General features: G+C 35.5%; 1 long non-coding RNA gene across 5 annotated transcripts in view; it reads right to left on the bottom strand.

Annotated features, from left to right (window-relative positions):
• LOC112653027 (uncharacterized) overlaps positions 1–16,023 on the bottom strand; it is a 150,090-nt gene that overhangs the window by 23,267 nt on the left and 110,800 nt on the right. The window contains exons 3-6 of one of the 5 annotated variants that reach the window (XR_007412839.1): positions 8,184–8,336; positions 2,224–2,375; positions 1,202–1,287; positions 641–773 (exon numbers count right to left, since the gene is read on the bottom strand). This is a non-coding gene — a long non-coding RNA (uncharacterized LOC112653027). Of the gene's footprint in view, positions 1–640; positions 774–1,201; positions 1,288–1,332; positions 1,807–2,219; positions 2,376–8,183; positions 8,337–16,023 lie in introns of those variants that run through there. The other 4 variants (XR_007412837.1, XR_007412840.1, XR_007412838.1 and 1 more) reach the window with 4 other exon arrangements.

The following is a 16,023-nucleotide window of genomic DNA, read 5'->3' on the forward strand; positions in this document are numbered from 1 at the left end:
ATTGAGACTATCAGATCCCAAAAAGGCAGGTTGTACACTTTTTCGAAGGGCTCATCACACTAGGCATCTTCCAAAATCTTGTGTGGGAGGGGAAGTTCCTCAGGCATTTCTCCAGATGAACCAGCATGAAAATACAGAATTATACTCTATTTTTAACCTTTGAGCCAATCAGAATAAACTGTTGGCAAAGTGAGAATATAGTGAGTACTAGACATTTCTAGGACTGTTAGTGTGCTAGAGAGACTTGGACTATGGCCAGTGCTCCGTCATCCACACTGTTACTGCAGTCCAGCCAACCTCCTCAGATGATAGCTCCATATGTGAGCAACTGGCCTGCATAAATCTTGATACCGACTACTTGTGGGTGCCCAATGGCTAACTTTAACTTAACACGGATGTATCTAAAACAATCACCTTCCTTAAAACTTCTCCAACATTCCTCATCTCAGTGTCTCCCACAGCCATTCAAAATTCTAAGCCAGATGCTTAGTAGACTCCACCTTCCTTCTCCCTTCCACATTCAGTCCTCAACTTTACATGTTCGTTTTTCAAAATAACTCTTAGATTTATCTAATTCTCTTTCTGTTAACCATTTCATTATAGTCCATATTGTCTTCTCTCCTAATTTATCTTCACATACCTGTCTTGTTCCATTGCAGGCCCCTAGATATGGGGTAACCATACATCCGAGTTTGTCCAGGACAGCCCAAATGTATAACTCATCGTCCCAACAAAATTAGCAATTGCACCCCCTTTTGATTCTCCAGAGTTTCCTGTTTTGAATAACAAATTATATGATTACCACACATATAAGCAAAATTTCCTTCCAAAACTGCAAATCTAATTATGTCATTTCCTGCCTAAAATCCAATAATTCCAGTCCTTCGAATAAAGTCTCAATAACTTAACCTGGTTTTTAAAATCTTGCATAATCTTGGTTCTGACCACTTGTTAGCCTTATCTTGGGTAAGTCTTCCAGATGCCTTACTTCCTAGGATTGTGTATTACCCCTGTGATCAATCTCATAGCAATTTATTGTAATTTCTTGGTTAATTTTTTGTTTCTCCCATAAAGTTTAAACTCTGAATGTAGGAATGAGGTCCCACCGTTCATCAATACATCCCAGTACGCAGTGCATATTAATTACCCAAATTTTGTAGTCATAGTAGGAAAGAATACCTCTTTGCGAACATACACTCACTGTTAAATGAGAGACGACAGTGTCCACAATCCAACCCCGTTTTGTCAAAGTGAGGTTACAGAAGATGGTGTATAGGCAGATGTGAACTACAGGAAATAACAAATAAATGTGAATAAGCTCTACCATGAAGAGAAAATGGAAGTCATCATTATTTAATTTCCCTTTTAATTATCATACATCATCATCATTACGTAACCAACATATAGAAATTAAGTGGTCATCTTTCACTTATCTCCATGTAACATCCGCTCAGCAGAAAAATATCACAAATATCCCACCATTCAGTCTTCCAACATTAAAAGGTATAACCTCATTCTATATATCCACAAGAAAATACAACATAATATAACCATGAGAAAACATACTAAAAAAAAATCGACTGCTTAAATTTTTATGTATCCTAATTCATTTTAACGGCAAATATACATTTTTCATTTTCTTCATTAAAAATTAAACAGCATTGGAATGCCTGGGTGGCTCAGTGGTTGAGTGTCTGCCATTAGCTCAGGTTGTGATTCTGGGGTCCTGGGATCAAGTTTCACATCAGGCTCACTGCAGGGAGCCTGCTTCTCCCTCCGCCTATGTCTCCGTCTCTCTCTGTGTTTCTCGTGAACAAATAAATAAGATAATAAAAAATTAAGCAGCATTTAAAATAGCACAGTAGCATTAAAAATGCTATTCCAAATTATATGTGCCACATGCAATGCCCCTCCTGCTCATGTTTTATTATTATGGACAATTTTTACATATGTATACTTTGAAAACACAGATCAAAAAGGCAATTGTCTCTGTTCTGGCCCTAATACTTAACTATTCTTTTTTCAGAACTCCTAACTCCACCATTGCTAGCTGAGGGGAAGTTCCCTAGTCTGTCAATGAACTGATATCAAAACCTTTTCCAGTAGTTAATCATTCATCATGACCTTAACCTAAAGGAGTGTTACATATCAACCTATAGACTTCTAGTTTCAAAAATAAATATTGCTGATAAGGTAATAAAACAAAACAAAAAAATTACCTACACATTTTCTTCCCCAAACATCTGCTAGCACTTTCATGGTACCACATGGATCAGTCTTGAAAGAACAGAATACATGGAAAGCCCATTTCTCTAATACCACTCTATTGTAAGGAAGCATTGCTCCTAGGTGATTCTCTCATGTCCAAGCAAGCACTGGGAAAGCCAAAAGGAAAAAAAAAAAAAAAAAAGACAATGAACAATGAGTAGGATTAGTTCTCAAATCAAACACATCATTTTTCTCTTCCCTTTTAAGATTTCTCCCATGGGAATTGAGGCATTAACAAAATAATTGAGTAATTGTGAAACCAGTTATATTTTTAGACATAATTCCCATACCATTAAATTCATGCTTTAAACTATACAACTCCACAGTTTTAGTAGATTCACAAAATTGTGCAGTCATCACCAATATCTAATTCTAGAGCATTTTTGTCACTCCCAAAGGAAACACTATATACTTGATGAGTAACTTCTCATCCTCCCATCCCAAGCAATTTGAAACATTAATCTATATTCTGTCTCAATGGGTTGTCTTATTCTGCACATTTTGTATTAGTGAAATCTTATAATATGTAGTCTTTTGTGTCTGGCTTCTTTCACTTATATAGTATTTTCAAGGTCCAACTATGTTGCACCAAGTATCAGTTCTTTATGCCTTTTGTGACTGAATAATATTCCATTGTATGGGCACACCCCCATCTTATTTATTTGTTCATCCATTGATGGCTATTTTAGCTGTTTCCACTTTTTAGCTATTATGAATAATACCACTATAAATAACCATGTTTTTGTGTAGACATATGTCTTCAGTTCTCTTGGGTATATACCTAGGAGTGACATTGCTGTTTCATATGGTAACTCAACTCTGTGCTTAACTTTTTGAAGAAACGCCAAAATGTTTTCCACATCAGCCGTATCATTTTACATTCCAAATAGCAATATACAAGTTTCTCATTTCTCCACATCCTTACCAACGGTTTTTATTCTCTTAAAAAAATTATTATTATCATCATCCTAGTGGGCTGAAAGTGGTATCTCATTCTGATTTTGTTCTGTATTTCCCTGATAACTAACAATGTTGAGCATTTTTAAATGTACTTCTTAGCAATTCATGTATCTTCTTTGTAGAAATGTCTACTTAAATCCTTTGTCCATGTGCTCATTTTATTAATCCTTTGTTCATTTGCTCATTTGTTGAGTTGTTAGAATTCTGGATACCAATCCCTTCTCAGATATATGATTTGCAAATATTTCCTCTTTTCTGTGGGTTGCCTTTTCACTTTTTTGATGCTGTTGTTTGAAATACAACAATCTTAAGTCCAATTTATCTATTTTTTTCTTTTGCTGCTCACACTTTTGGTGTCATATTTAAGGAATGATTGCTTAATACAATGTCAAAGTAATTTATGCCTTTTTTTTTTGTTTTTTAGTTCTTATGATTAGGCCTTTGATTCACTTTTAGTTAATTTTTGTATACAGCATGAGTAGAAGTCCAACCTCATTCTTTCTCATGGGTATATCCAGCTGTTCTAACACTATTTTTAAAAGACTATTCTTCTACCATTGACTTGTCTTGACACTCTTTATCAACTGACCATAAATGTAACAGATTTTTTTCTGAAATCTATGTTGATCTACATGTCTATCCATATACTAGTATTATACTATCTTGATTGTAGTTTGTAGTAAATTTTGGAATTGGGAAATTTGAGTCCTGAAACTTCTACTTCTTTTTCAAGATTCTTTGGCTATCCTGGGACCTTTCTATTTCACCTGGGAATTACAGAACACTACTGAAAGAAATTATATCTTATCTAAATACATAAAAAAGACATCCTGTGTTCCAAGATTAAAAGACTTAATGTTTTTAAGAGAGCAATGCTCCCCAAGTTGATCCACAGAGGAAACACATTCCCTATGAAAATCTCAGCTGCAAAATTTTGTGGAAATTTACAACTGAATCCTAAAGTTCATATGAAGTATGTGTAGTAAAATTACGATAGCTTGATAACACGTTTATTAAAGCCATTAGATATAAACTAATAACTAACTAACTAAATAAATAAATGAATAAACCTCTTCTGGGGTATACATGTCAGTCAGTGTTTATCGAAAGGTGCTGCCTAAATAAAAATGGTTGCAATCCAATTCAGTAAACATTGCCATTTCCTAGCCAACATTCTAGGTATTGAGGTACATTTTGGGTAGGTTTAGATTTCCAGTGGTGAGAGGGAACACTAAGTGCAAACATGACATAAATAAGTAGTTTTCAGGTAGTTCCAATTCCTGTGAAAAATGTAAAACAGAAAAATAGAGTAAAAAGTTACTGAAGGAGGAAGGGAGAACTACTTTAGACTAGAGAGTCAGAGCCAGCCTCTGTGAGGAGATGACAGAGGAGCCAAACTCATGATGGTCTTGGGCAAGATTATTCCAGGCTAAAGGAGAAACAACTGCAAAGGCTCAAAATTGAACCTCTTTTATTTTATCCCACTCAATATGGAACTTCTTCCCAGAAATAGCAGAGAGCAGATGACCAGATTATACCTTTCTTTAATTGTTTTAACTTAAATTTTTTGCTGCTGGAATAGAAGCTCTACAAGAACAGGATATTTCTCTAACACATGAGCATAGCTTTATTTCTGGAGAATTATCCTAATTGTTCTTGTGGAAAGTACTGGAGAAAAAATATTTACTTGAGATTCACTTTGGGATTAAATTCAAATTTCTAATTAAGCTGGTAACTCACTGGAAATAAAGTCTTTCTTTCTCTCTCTCTCTCTGATTTATATTTTTAAAAAAGAGCAATTCACCTTGGGGTAATAAAATGAAAACAGCTATTTATCAATAGGATCAAATTCAATGATTATCAAAGATTCATTTTGATGATTTTTATTTTGTTTTATTTTAAGGTTAATTTAGCTGAGGTAATTCCTATTTGCTCAAAAATACTTATCTATTTTCACTAATGATATACACCCTTGCAATGAAATATTTCTTGCCTATTTTTTCTCCCAAAATTATTCTAATTAAGGTTTGGCCAATTTTATGAAAAATATGGAACTATTCCCTGAGCTGGAATTCCTCTGAAAGAGACAACATGCTTGTAACTAATTCCAATCATTCAGAATTCTGACCCAAATCAGACCTTTGGGGGTTCAAGCTCATTTACATTTCATAAAACACAACTTCCTATTTCTAGAGAATGAAAGGCTTTGAAAGTCACAAGGAAATGGCTCAAAAAGCATCCAGGACATCAAACAGCTTTCACAAATCCTACTTGATGAGTTAAGTGTAAAGGAATCAGAAACATATGGATTACATTTCCCTTAAAATACACATAGGTTTAACAGTGAAGAAGAAAAAAAGTGTCTGGCCCAGTGTGGTTTGGGTTTTTTCGAACCTAAAATATTTGGAAAATAGTTCAAGATGGTTAATGAACCCCAAAGTGTGCTGGATTTCACAAACAGTGCCTCCTAGGGAGAGAGAAAGAAGAAAGAAAGAAAAGAAAGAAAGAAAGAAAGAGAGAAAGAGAGAAAGAGAGAAAGAAAGAAAGAAAGAAAGAAAGAAAGAAAGAAAGAAAGAAAGAAAGAAGAAAGAAAAGAAGGAAGGAAGAAAGAAACTAAAGAAAGAGCAGGCTTAGAGCTGTCTGAGAAACACAAAACCCTTTGGATCCCACTGTAGAAAGTTCATGTTTCTTGATCCTAATACCTGATTTACTCGTCATCACTGGAAAGACTCCTCCCCCTCTTCCTTCCCAAGGCCACCACCATCATGCTCCCCCACAAATAAAAAATAAAAGAAAGAATCAACATTTCTAAAACTCTATCCTTTAAGGGATTGTTATAATTTGAACTCATTTAGGAAATGAGGAGGTTGAATAAATTGCATTCCCAGGCTTAAATTACTGTGTCATTCTTGTTGATACAATGAACCCTTTCACCTAGCATTGTGTCCTAGGAAATTACAGTTCCTGCATGGAATGACCTACTAGGGAACAAGCTAGAGCCCAGGCTCTGAGCAGAGGGTCAAGAGCCGAACATTAGTCAGAGGAGATCCGGAGTCTGTGAGTCAGGCCTCCAGACTGCTGCAGGGAACCATCTTGACCATCTACCTGCTGATCTCCTCAGGCCCTCCTAGGGGGCAGCTACCACATCTTGCAATTTTATTGTCTGCACTGTGGCATGCTCACTGCCTCATGATATTCCCTAAACTCTAGGTCAGTGCTTCTCTGACCCTCAGGCAACACCAACACTCTTTTGGGATGTTCATTTTGGAGGAATGTTCCACTTTCTTCAACTTGTAAAATCCTTTTAAGGTTCCCTTTTATTTTCCACTTCCACTACTACAACCGTCATCCAGGGATCCTCCTTCCCACTTATCATATATGTTGGGAAAGGCATTCAGTCTCTCCACCTCAACTCAGCCATGTGAGAATAGGCTCTGGACCTGGAACACTTCTTTACCAAGAGATAAAGACCCCTTGTAGCCTGTGCTGGACTTACTACGTATGAGAATCTCTTTTCCTCTTCCAGATTCAGTGCATACTCCTTTCTATGCTTAAGGATATACACTATATGGCATCTGGCCAACTTCGCTACTATGTTTATCCCCTGTGAGCCCAGGTTCCTTTGCAGCAGGACAACACAGGTGCCTGCAGGCCAACTGCCCTGCATCCTGGAGGGACTGGCTAACTGTGCAGATTCCCCTGTAGTTCTCCAAATCCATTTGTTAGCCTCAGGTAACTGGTTACCTAAAGCAACCTCTGTGCTCTGAAGTTTCTGCCCCTTGGCTCTGCTCTGCCCTAAGTATTGCTCTCATCAATCAGCCTCCAGGCTCCCCTCCCCATTCCTCAGGGCCTTTGATGCAGGGCTTGTCAGTCTTCCTCTCCAGGCAGTTCCTACCATATTCTGGGAGACCTCCATAGGCACATAGATGACACCTGTGGTACCCTGTCCTCTTCATGCCTCAGCACTTGTGTTGCACTGCACACTTTGTTAGCTGCTCAACCCCTTGGTCCAATGTAACCCTCATCGTTTGAAATGTGAGCATCTTTTCCCACCAAAGCTTCAATCTTCAGTTCTCTTACTCAAACCCTCCCTCATACCTTATCCATACTTCTCCACAAAAGCTCCAACCCCAACCCAGTGAATGCTTTTCCATCACTAGACCCCTCCCTCTTCACTGCCTGCCTTGTGCAGTTTCAGGAAAATCACACTGTCTGGTAGGTCCAGGCCTCAGCACACAGCCCCTACCCTCAAGGCATGACTAATGCTGTTTGGCTCTCTTCTGAATTTCTTTACTTAGCCTTCATTCTCCAAAGGAGCTATTTAAAACCTTCTTAAGCTCCTCAACATTTTAACTCAACACTCTGCAAATGACCCTACCCACCTCCAACTTCTTACAGCCAGCAAGTGGGAGCAATCAGCTGCCTTCTAGCAGGCCTGCAAACCAGCCTGAATGGAATTCTTCCTCCCATTTCAAAGAAGAGGCATCCCTCCACCCCTTGCTCATGCTCACCAGCTTTGTACTCTTAATTAACTGTTTCATTTCTGTTCTAGCATTCAACCTCTCCATTTATGTTGTCTCCTTTTCAACAGCATTTAAACAAAGTCAAGATGTTCCCATCCAAGACAAAATAAACACTCCCTCAAAACCACGTCTCCCACCATCCATGTCTGATCTCCCTCCTCTCTACCGATGTATGTTCTTAAAAGAATATCTGTATGTTGGCTAATTGCATTTAAATTAAAAAACAAACAAACAAACAAACAAAAAGAGTATTGGGCTTCCAGTATCCATGCTCACTTTTTACATAACCACTTCTTCCTCTTGGAACCCTCTCCTTGCAATTTCCTGGTTTGTCCACCCAGGGTTTGTGCGGGTGCCTTCACAAACTCCACCCATCTTCTTTATGGTGGGACCTTAACACACTGCTATATTAGGGACGCATCTGTAACTTACCAACAATCTCAGGGCCACCTTGATGGTTCCAAAGTACCCCTCTTTTTTAATACACTGCTCATTGCAATTAACATTCTTGAAGTTGCAGGTACTATATTAAGTAGTCAGGATATAAAGACAAGGAAACCATCACATCGTGCTCAAAAACACAGTCTAATGGAAAGGGCAAAAATGGACACTTTTAGTTAGAGTACATTGAGTATGGCAAAAGGGAGACTTTCTATTCAACTAAATTAAAGGGTAATGATGCAAATTAAGTAATCCTGTTGATACATCTTAATCACTCAATTTACAAAACAAGTTTTTACATAATTTCTCAAGAAAATTCAAATAAAAAACTATTCTTATCTCTAAAGTTTATTCCTACTTATAGTCTACCACAATAGCAAAAAGGCTACCTTATTTTACATATATTTTATATATATATATATATATATATATCCCCAAATATACTTCTCAATTAAATGACATACTTTTCAAAGCTTATACATTTTATCAAATATTTTACCCTTCTACTTTACAATCAGAACCAGATACTGAGACAAATTTTGAAGCTGGTTAACTGTCAAATTAGTTAATTAATCAATTTTCTAGATTTATAAACTTAGAGTAATCATATTTCAATCATATCTAAGTCACCCCATCAACAAACAGCAGTATACGCCAAGAGCAGCACTGAGTGTTTTTACAAATTATATTCTTTTGAAAAAAAATTATTGTGTTTTCTGAAGAAGCCAAGTGAATGAAATACAGAAAAGAAAACATCTAAAAACTTAAGTTATTATATTTAATGTTTACCATGTGATTCTTCTCCAGTGTTATCATACAACTATGGTAGCTCTAAGCAAGCCACCACAGATGAACTTTCAGTTTTTGTCATATTTATGTCTTTGAAATAAGAATTCATAAATGGATTCATAATTTTACTTATTCTTAGCCAAGTGAAAGGCAAAAAAATTGTTTTAGTGGCATACATATTGTCCACTTTAAGAACAGAGCCCCTGGACCAGAAGGCAGCCAGGAAGGAAATTGTCCTCACAGGTGGCTTTCTCCAAGATGTACTTCAGGGTACAGAAAGGGTTAGTAACTTGTGCCTTTTATCTAAACCAAGTTTTAAGCTTTGTGAATTCCCTTTTATACATGGTAAGCAATAATAATATAGTAGAAAGAGAATAATCTTTTTATTTCACTGAAGTATAGATCCAAATAATAATAATTATAAACATTAGAAAACACTTATGATTAAGTGCTCCCTCAATGTATAGAGATAGGTAATAGAGACAGACATAATTACATGTTAATATATAAATGGATACAAACACATATCTCCATTTTAAACATGAAGATATGAGGGCATTTAAAGTCTAACTTGTCCAGAGTCACAGGGCTTGTGCATTATGGTGCTGAAATTCAAATCTCAGCCTCCAAGTCACTCTGACATGATGCCTTTCTTCTTCTAGGAGTGTCTGTTTCCTTGAATATTTAAGCAAATATAATCTCTTATGTTAAAAAAAAATCTCTTATGTTATATGCTTCTGGAGATTTTATCACATAGAGAGGTAAGTCAAACCAGCAGAAATCCACCTGCGGACATCAACTAACTCTGTTTCTGTTATTGATTTTGGTTTGGTTGTGTTATTAATTAATTAACTATTTATTTATTTATTTATTGTGGTGGGGATAATTGTGTGTGCATATGTTATTGACATTGAATTTTCTGTGTTGCAAAAAGGTTTTGCACATGGCCCATCACTGGTCTGGGCCTTTGCTATGGTCCTGGGAAAGTCCCTAGTAATGGGGTCACATGTCCACATATTTTCATAAAATTTTTAAAGCTGATATGTTTTAACTATGAATGGCTAAGACCACCAACTCTGTCTTTGCATTCTGACTTTTCATACTAGTTGTTATTAGAGTGGGTGTAGGCATATTGGTAATCCAAGTGAAGAGAGGTTAAAACCAAAATACGATTAATGTGGACTACTGGGCTATATGTAGGTGATTCACAGGCTTGTTTACATAAGGTTAAATTATTGTTAGGTATCTTGGTGTAGAAATGGATTCCAGAAAAATTCCTATAGCCCACTCTGCTGATGGCACAATATCATCACACCAGTATTTAGGACAGATATTTAAAGGGAATAGAGCCACAAGACAGTCTGTGGAAACTCTATCCAAATTGTGTAGCTCATACATAAAGAAACTTGATAGAGTTTTTTTCTCAATATTACACATCTGAAAATGTATATACATTACCAGTAATCAGTTACAAAGCTGGAGGAGACTTCCTAAAATAATTAATCATAATAAAATAAATAACAATAAAAGTTTGTCTTCCAAAGAAGATATTATATATAGTGGCAGGTCCTTGCTCCTATTGTAAAAACTAGAAAAAAAAAGAGGCTAAATTTTAAAATTATACTTTTAGAGACATCATGAAATGGTGGAAATAATGAGGGCTAGATGAATTAAAACTCCAAAGAGAGAGGAGTCCTTCCTAAGAGAGCTGTCAACCATGATTTCTTCCATGAGGGTACTAGCCACTTCTGGGAAATTCTGAGGATCAGACTTGGAGAGGTAGAGAGACTCCACAGCAGAAAATTGAGTCTAATGGTGCTTTAGGAAGTCATACAGGCTGGCTGATAGATGGAAAGCTGAAGGAGCCAAATGCATGATTTCATAGGCTATTTGAAGAGTGCAGAGGCAGTGTCAGTAATGGGGTATTTACCGGTTCATTATGTCTGTGAGACCAAATCCTTTGATGAGCACAAAATATTTGCCAGATTTTGAAGAGGAAGTGGAAGTTTAAGTGATTATTTAGTGGCTGAAGTGGAAGTTTAAAGAGTTTAATATTAAGGGGAATGATACAGCTAAAGGTAGTGTACAATTTTCCTCAATTTCTTGGCACTTAGGATAAAAGGTTCTACATCAAACCATGGTTCATCTCCTCCTCAAGACAGTTGAGAGATGTTGAAGATACATAGGGGGAGAAAGACTAAGCAGCTGAGCTCAAAACGCAGAAGGATTGAATGATATTGGTAAAAGACTATGAAGATAGACATCTATCAATATTTCAGGAGAAAATTAGTGATGCACCAGAGATGGGCTGAATCTAACTAAAAGTGCAACCCAGCCCTGATTAGTTTGAATTACTGATTTGATTGAGTTGGTCTTTCATATTATCTGTCTAATGAAAGAAAGGGCCACATTTTTGGGGGGGAAATAACCTTATATTCAATATCTATAATTCATTTTTTAAAAGACTGGCTTAAAATGAAAATTTAAAAGACAAAGAAGCAGATAATATATCCAATAATCAAGAGAAAAATTAAGCCATAGAAGTAGACCCTCAGATTATATAGATATTGGAATTCATAGATAAAAATGTTAAGATGACAAAGGTGCCTTCATGGCTCAGTCAGTTGAATGTCAGACTCTTGGTTTCAGCATAGTTCATCATCTCATGGGTTGTAAAATCAAGCCCCACATCAGGTGCTGTGCTCAGAGCAGGGTCTGCTTGGGATTCTCTCCCTCACCACCTCTCCTCCCCAAGCTCTTGATTACTCTCTTTTATCTCTCTCTCTCTCACTCTCTATAAAATAAATACATAAATCTTTTTTAAAAAACCAACATTAAGATGATAATTATGTTCAAAAAAGGGGAGGAAAAGATGGGCAAAATAAATGCATGCAAAGATGGAGAATTTAATAAATAACTTGAATCTGAAAAGGCACCAAATATACCTTCTAGAAATGAAAAATATAATATCTGGAATAGCTCACTAGAGAAGTCTAGACAAAACAAAACAAATAGGAAGCTCAAAGACAGACCAATAGAAAAATATCTAAACTAAGGAAGGAAAGAAAAAGGAGAAAAACAACCAAAAAGAGAAGAGAATACATATCAAAAATATTCCAACTGTAGCATTGTATTTGAATGTCCAGGATGGGCAGAGATGGAATGGAGAAAAATTTGAAGAAATAATGCTGAAAAAAAAAATTGAAACTGATTAAAAGGATTAAAGAAGGATTCAAAAGATCATCAAATCCTAACCAGGATAAGTGTTCTCTATATATCTATGTATCTACCAGTCTACCTCTATCTGTATCTTTATCTCTAGCTCTGTCTATTTAGTGCACACACACACACACACACACACACAATACTAGGTAAACTTTTGTTAAAAGTCAAAGACAAAAAGTTTTTTTTAAAAAATCAAAGTAAGAAACATTACTTAAAAAAGATAAAAAATTATTTTCAACAAAATATAAAAGCCAGAGGACAATGGTAAGACATTCATAAGTTGTTGAAAGAAAAACAATGTGAGCCTAGAATTTTATACGCAATAAAAATATAAAATTTAGACATTTTCAGAAAAAATACCTGAGATAATTCACTAAAAGCAGCCCAGTGTATGAGACATACTAAAAGAAATTCTTCAAGTCAAAGGAAAATAATCCAAGATGAAAGCACAGAAGACCAAGAAAGAATGAAGAGCACGAGGAAGCACAAGATAGCACTACTGGCAGAAGAGGATAGGATAATAGAGCTCTTGCATTGTTTGGGAAGTGATAAAAGCATTAAATTAAGAAAAGTGTCATTATGGTAAGGAAGCATATTTTAATCTTTAGGGTAATTACTAAAAATTAACTAATTTAACTTAATTGACATATAGAACACTGCATCCAACTATTTCAGAGTTATGTTCTTTTTCATGTCCACACTAGAATATTTAACAAAACAGATCAAAATCTGAGCAATGAAGCAACTCTCAACAAACGTCAAAGAATCGATAATCAAATGAAACATTTCAAAGTAGTGAAATTAACATAGTCACTAATAAGAGAGAAATGTTTCAAAAATCCTCAACTATTTGAAAAAAAAAAAGCAGTTAAATTCTAAATAACTCATGAATCAAAAAACTAACAAAGGAAATTAGAAAATATTTAACCAACTGAAAGTGAAAATAAGAAAACTTATGAAGTACAACAAAAGCAATTTTAAGAGGGAAACTTGCAGTTTTAAAAAGTATACTAGAAAAAAAAAAGAAATACCAAAATCAATGATGTAAGATCCTATGAAGCTAGAAAAAGCATAGCTTCACAAAATACAAAGAAAGTGGAAGGAAGGAAATAACAGAAATAAAAGCAGAAGCTGATTAAATAGAAAACAATCATGCAATAGAGAAAATTTACAAAGCCCAAAAGCTTTCCCTATGAAAATATTAATGAAATTAGTGAAACAGTTATAATACTTACTAAGGTGATAAAATAGAAAACGCAAGCTGCCAATATTAGGAATGAAAAAAGGGACATTACTACAGATCTTACAGATATTTTAAAAAACAATAATAAGAGGATAATTGTGAACAACTTCATGCCATAAAATTACCAACAAAGTAAAATTTTATAAATTCTTAAAATCACAACCTATCAAACCTGTAAAAGGAAGAGATAGAAAATCTGAATTAAATAGACAATTATAAAACTTCCCCACAAGAAGGATCCACGTTCTGAGCATTTGACTAGTGAATTTATCCAGATATTTATAGATATAATAAAACCAATCTTAACACAAGTTCTTTCAGAGACTAGGAAGAAAAGGAAATACTTCCAAATTCTGTTTTGGGGTAGTAGAGGCAGCAAAACTGATTCCATAACCTGAAAAGAAAATTACACAAAAAATGAATGAATGAACAAATGAAAGAAAGAAAGAAAGAAAGAAAGAAAGAAAGAAAGAAAGAAAGAAAGAAAGAAAGAAAATTACAAAATTACAGGCTAATCTTTCATGAATTTAAATGTAAAAATCCTTATGAAAATATTAGCAAATTTAACCCAGTAATGTAGAAAATTAGTAATATGCCAATTGCAAATAAGGTTTATTCCAGATAAGTAAGAGTGTGCTAATATTCAAAACTCAGTGTAATTCCCCATATCAGGTAAAGTAAATCATGTCATCATGCTAATAGATACAGAAAAAAAAAACTGACAAAATTTAACACAAATGTTCAGGATTTTTTTTTAAAAGATTTTATTTATTAATTTATTTTAGAGAGAGAGTAGGGAGTAGGGGAGAGGGAGAGGGAAAGACTCTCAAGCAGACTCCCCATTGAGCTTGGAGCCCAACATGGGGCTCAATCCCATGACCCTGAAATCATGACCTGAGCTGAGACCAAGAGTTGGACACTCAACTGACTGAGCCACTGAGGTACCCCAAATGGTCAGGATTTTTAAAACTCTTAGAAAACTAGAAACAGCAGAAAGCTTGCTTAAACTGATAAAGTACCTATGGAAAAAAAAAAAAAAGGAAGCCTCATATTTAATGGCAGGTATAGAGAATCTTCCCCAATAGCAAAAATGAAACAATAACTAGTGTATTTATAGTCAGCATTGAAACAGTGGTCTTGGCCATTTCATGAAATCTATAAAAAAGTAAAGAATGATTTGAAGGACCTATTATAAAGCCTTAATCAATACAGTGTAATACTGGCACAAAAATAGACCAAATGACTAAATAGTACAGGACAGTACTTACACAGACACACACAGATATACACCCTGATTTACAATGAAGGCAACAAACACTACAGTATAGAGGGAGAAAGGTGGCCATACCACCAAATGATGCTGGGTCAATTGGATAGTCATATGGACAAAATGAGTCACAGCACAAGTAGGAGAGCTTGGGCTGCTGTGACCTGCCTTGTTATTACTACACCAGCCAAATCTATTGCAAAGCCTTAGCCATCCAGTGTCTCCAGTATAAATGATCCAAGGTTATTAAAACAGTCTTTTTTTTTTTTTTTTTTTGTATTAGAGTAAACATATGGTGGTCTCTTCCCTACTCTTAATCTGGAATTCCAAATTTGACCACATAAAAGCAAGTCAGCCACAGAATTACTCAGAATTATCATCGAAGAAATTGCCTGGGTACCTAGAGTACTCTATTATGAATCTGGCATGGAAGAATTAAAGGGAGGGAATGGCATCACACAGATACACACAAAATGAGTAATAATTGTCTAGCCAACATAGACTTCACAGGGAAAGCAAACGGGGAGGGTGGTGGTAGGATTTGTTGAAATTCCATGAGCTTGGATTCAATCTGAACCATATGTAGCTCCAGATTAGGTCATATTCTCATGATAAAATTACTAATTTTGTCTTCAATTTTGTCTGCTACTCAGTATTTCCATGATCTCTTATTAGCTGATCTCACACATTATTTATTTGGTCTGTATTACTCAAAAGATAAGGGACTTCAGCTAACGCTCTGTAGTTCCACCAAGAGGCTTGGTACTCCGTTACTAAGGTGTCAGGGGAAAGGTGAGTGTAGGCTGCAAGGAAGCACAGACTCTGGACCAAAGCTACCTGGATGGAAAGTTCTCTAATTCCCTGGCAGTGTGATGTTGAGCAAGTTACTTTCCCTGTGCCTTACTTTTCTTGTCTGTAAAATGACCTGAACAGTAGTACCTACTTTATTAGGTTGTTGTAAGTATTAATAGAATTAAAGTGTAAGGTACTTAACATACAGTTCCTGATATATATTAGTGCCATAAATGTATTAGTCACTATTTTCCATCTATAAGAACTATATAGAAGATTCTTGCCTTCTAAATTACATTGGCTTTTTGTTCATTGCATATTAACCTGGGCTTTCCATACATTGTGATGATTTGAAACAAATCACTTCCCATTGCAAGAAAACAAACATAGCTTGCTGATTTCCCATCGGAAACTTTATGGAAAGAAGTGGTTGAGCAAAGCACTCAAAGTGGTTGAGCAGGTCAATAAAATTATCGGCTATTTCCATATCCAAAAGCAGAAAAGGTTCACCAGTG

The sequence above is a fragment of the Canis lupus genome, chromosome 9 (genome assembly GCF_003254725.2).
Source record: "Canis lupus dingo isolate Sandy chromosome 9, ASM325472v2, whole genome shotgun sequence".
Lineage (NCBI taxonomy): Eukaryota > Metazoa > Chordata > Mammalia > Carnivora > Canidae > Canis > Canis lupus.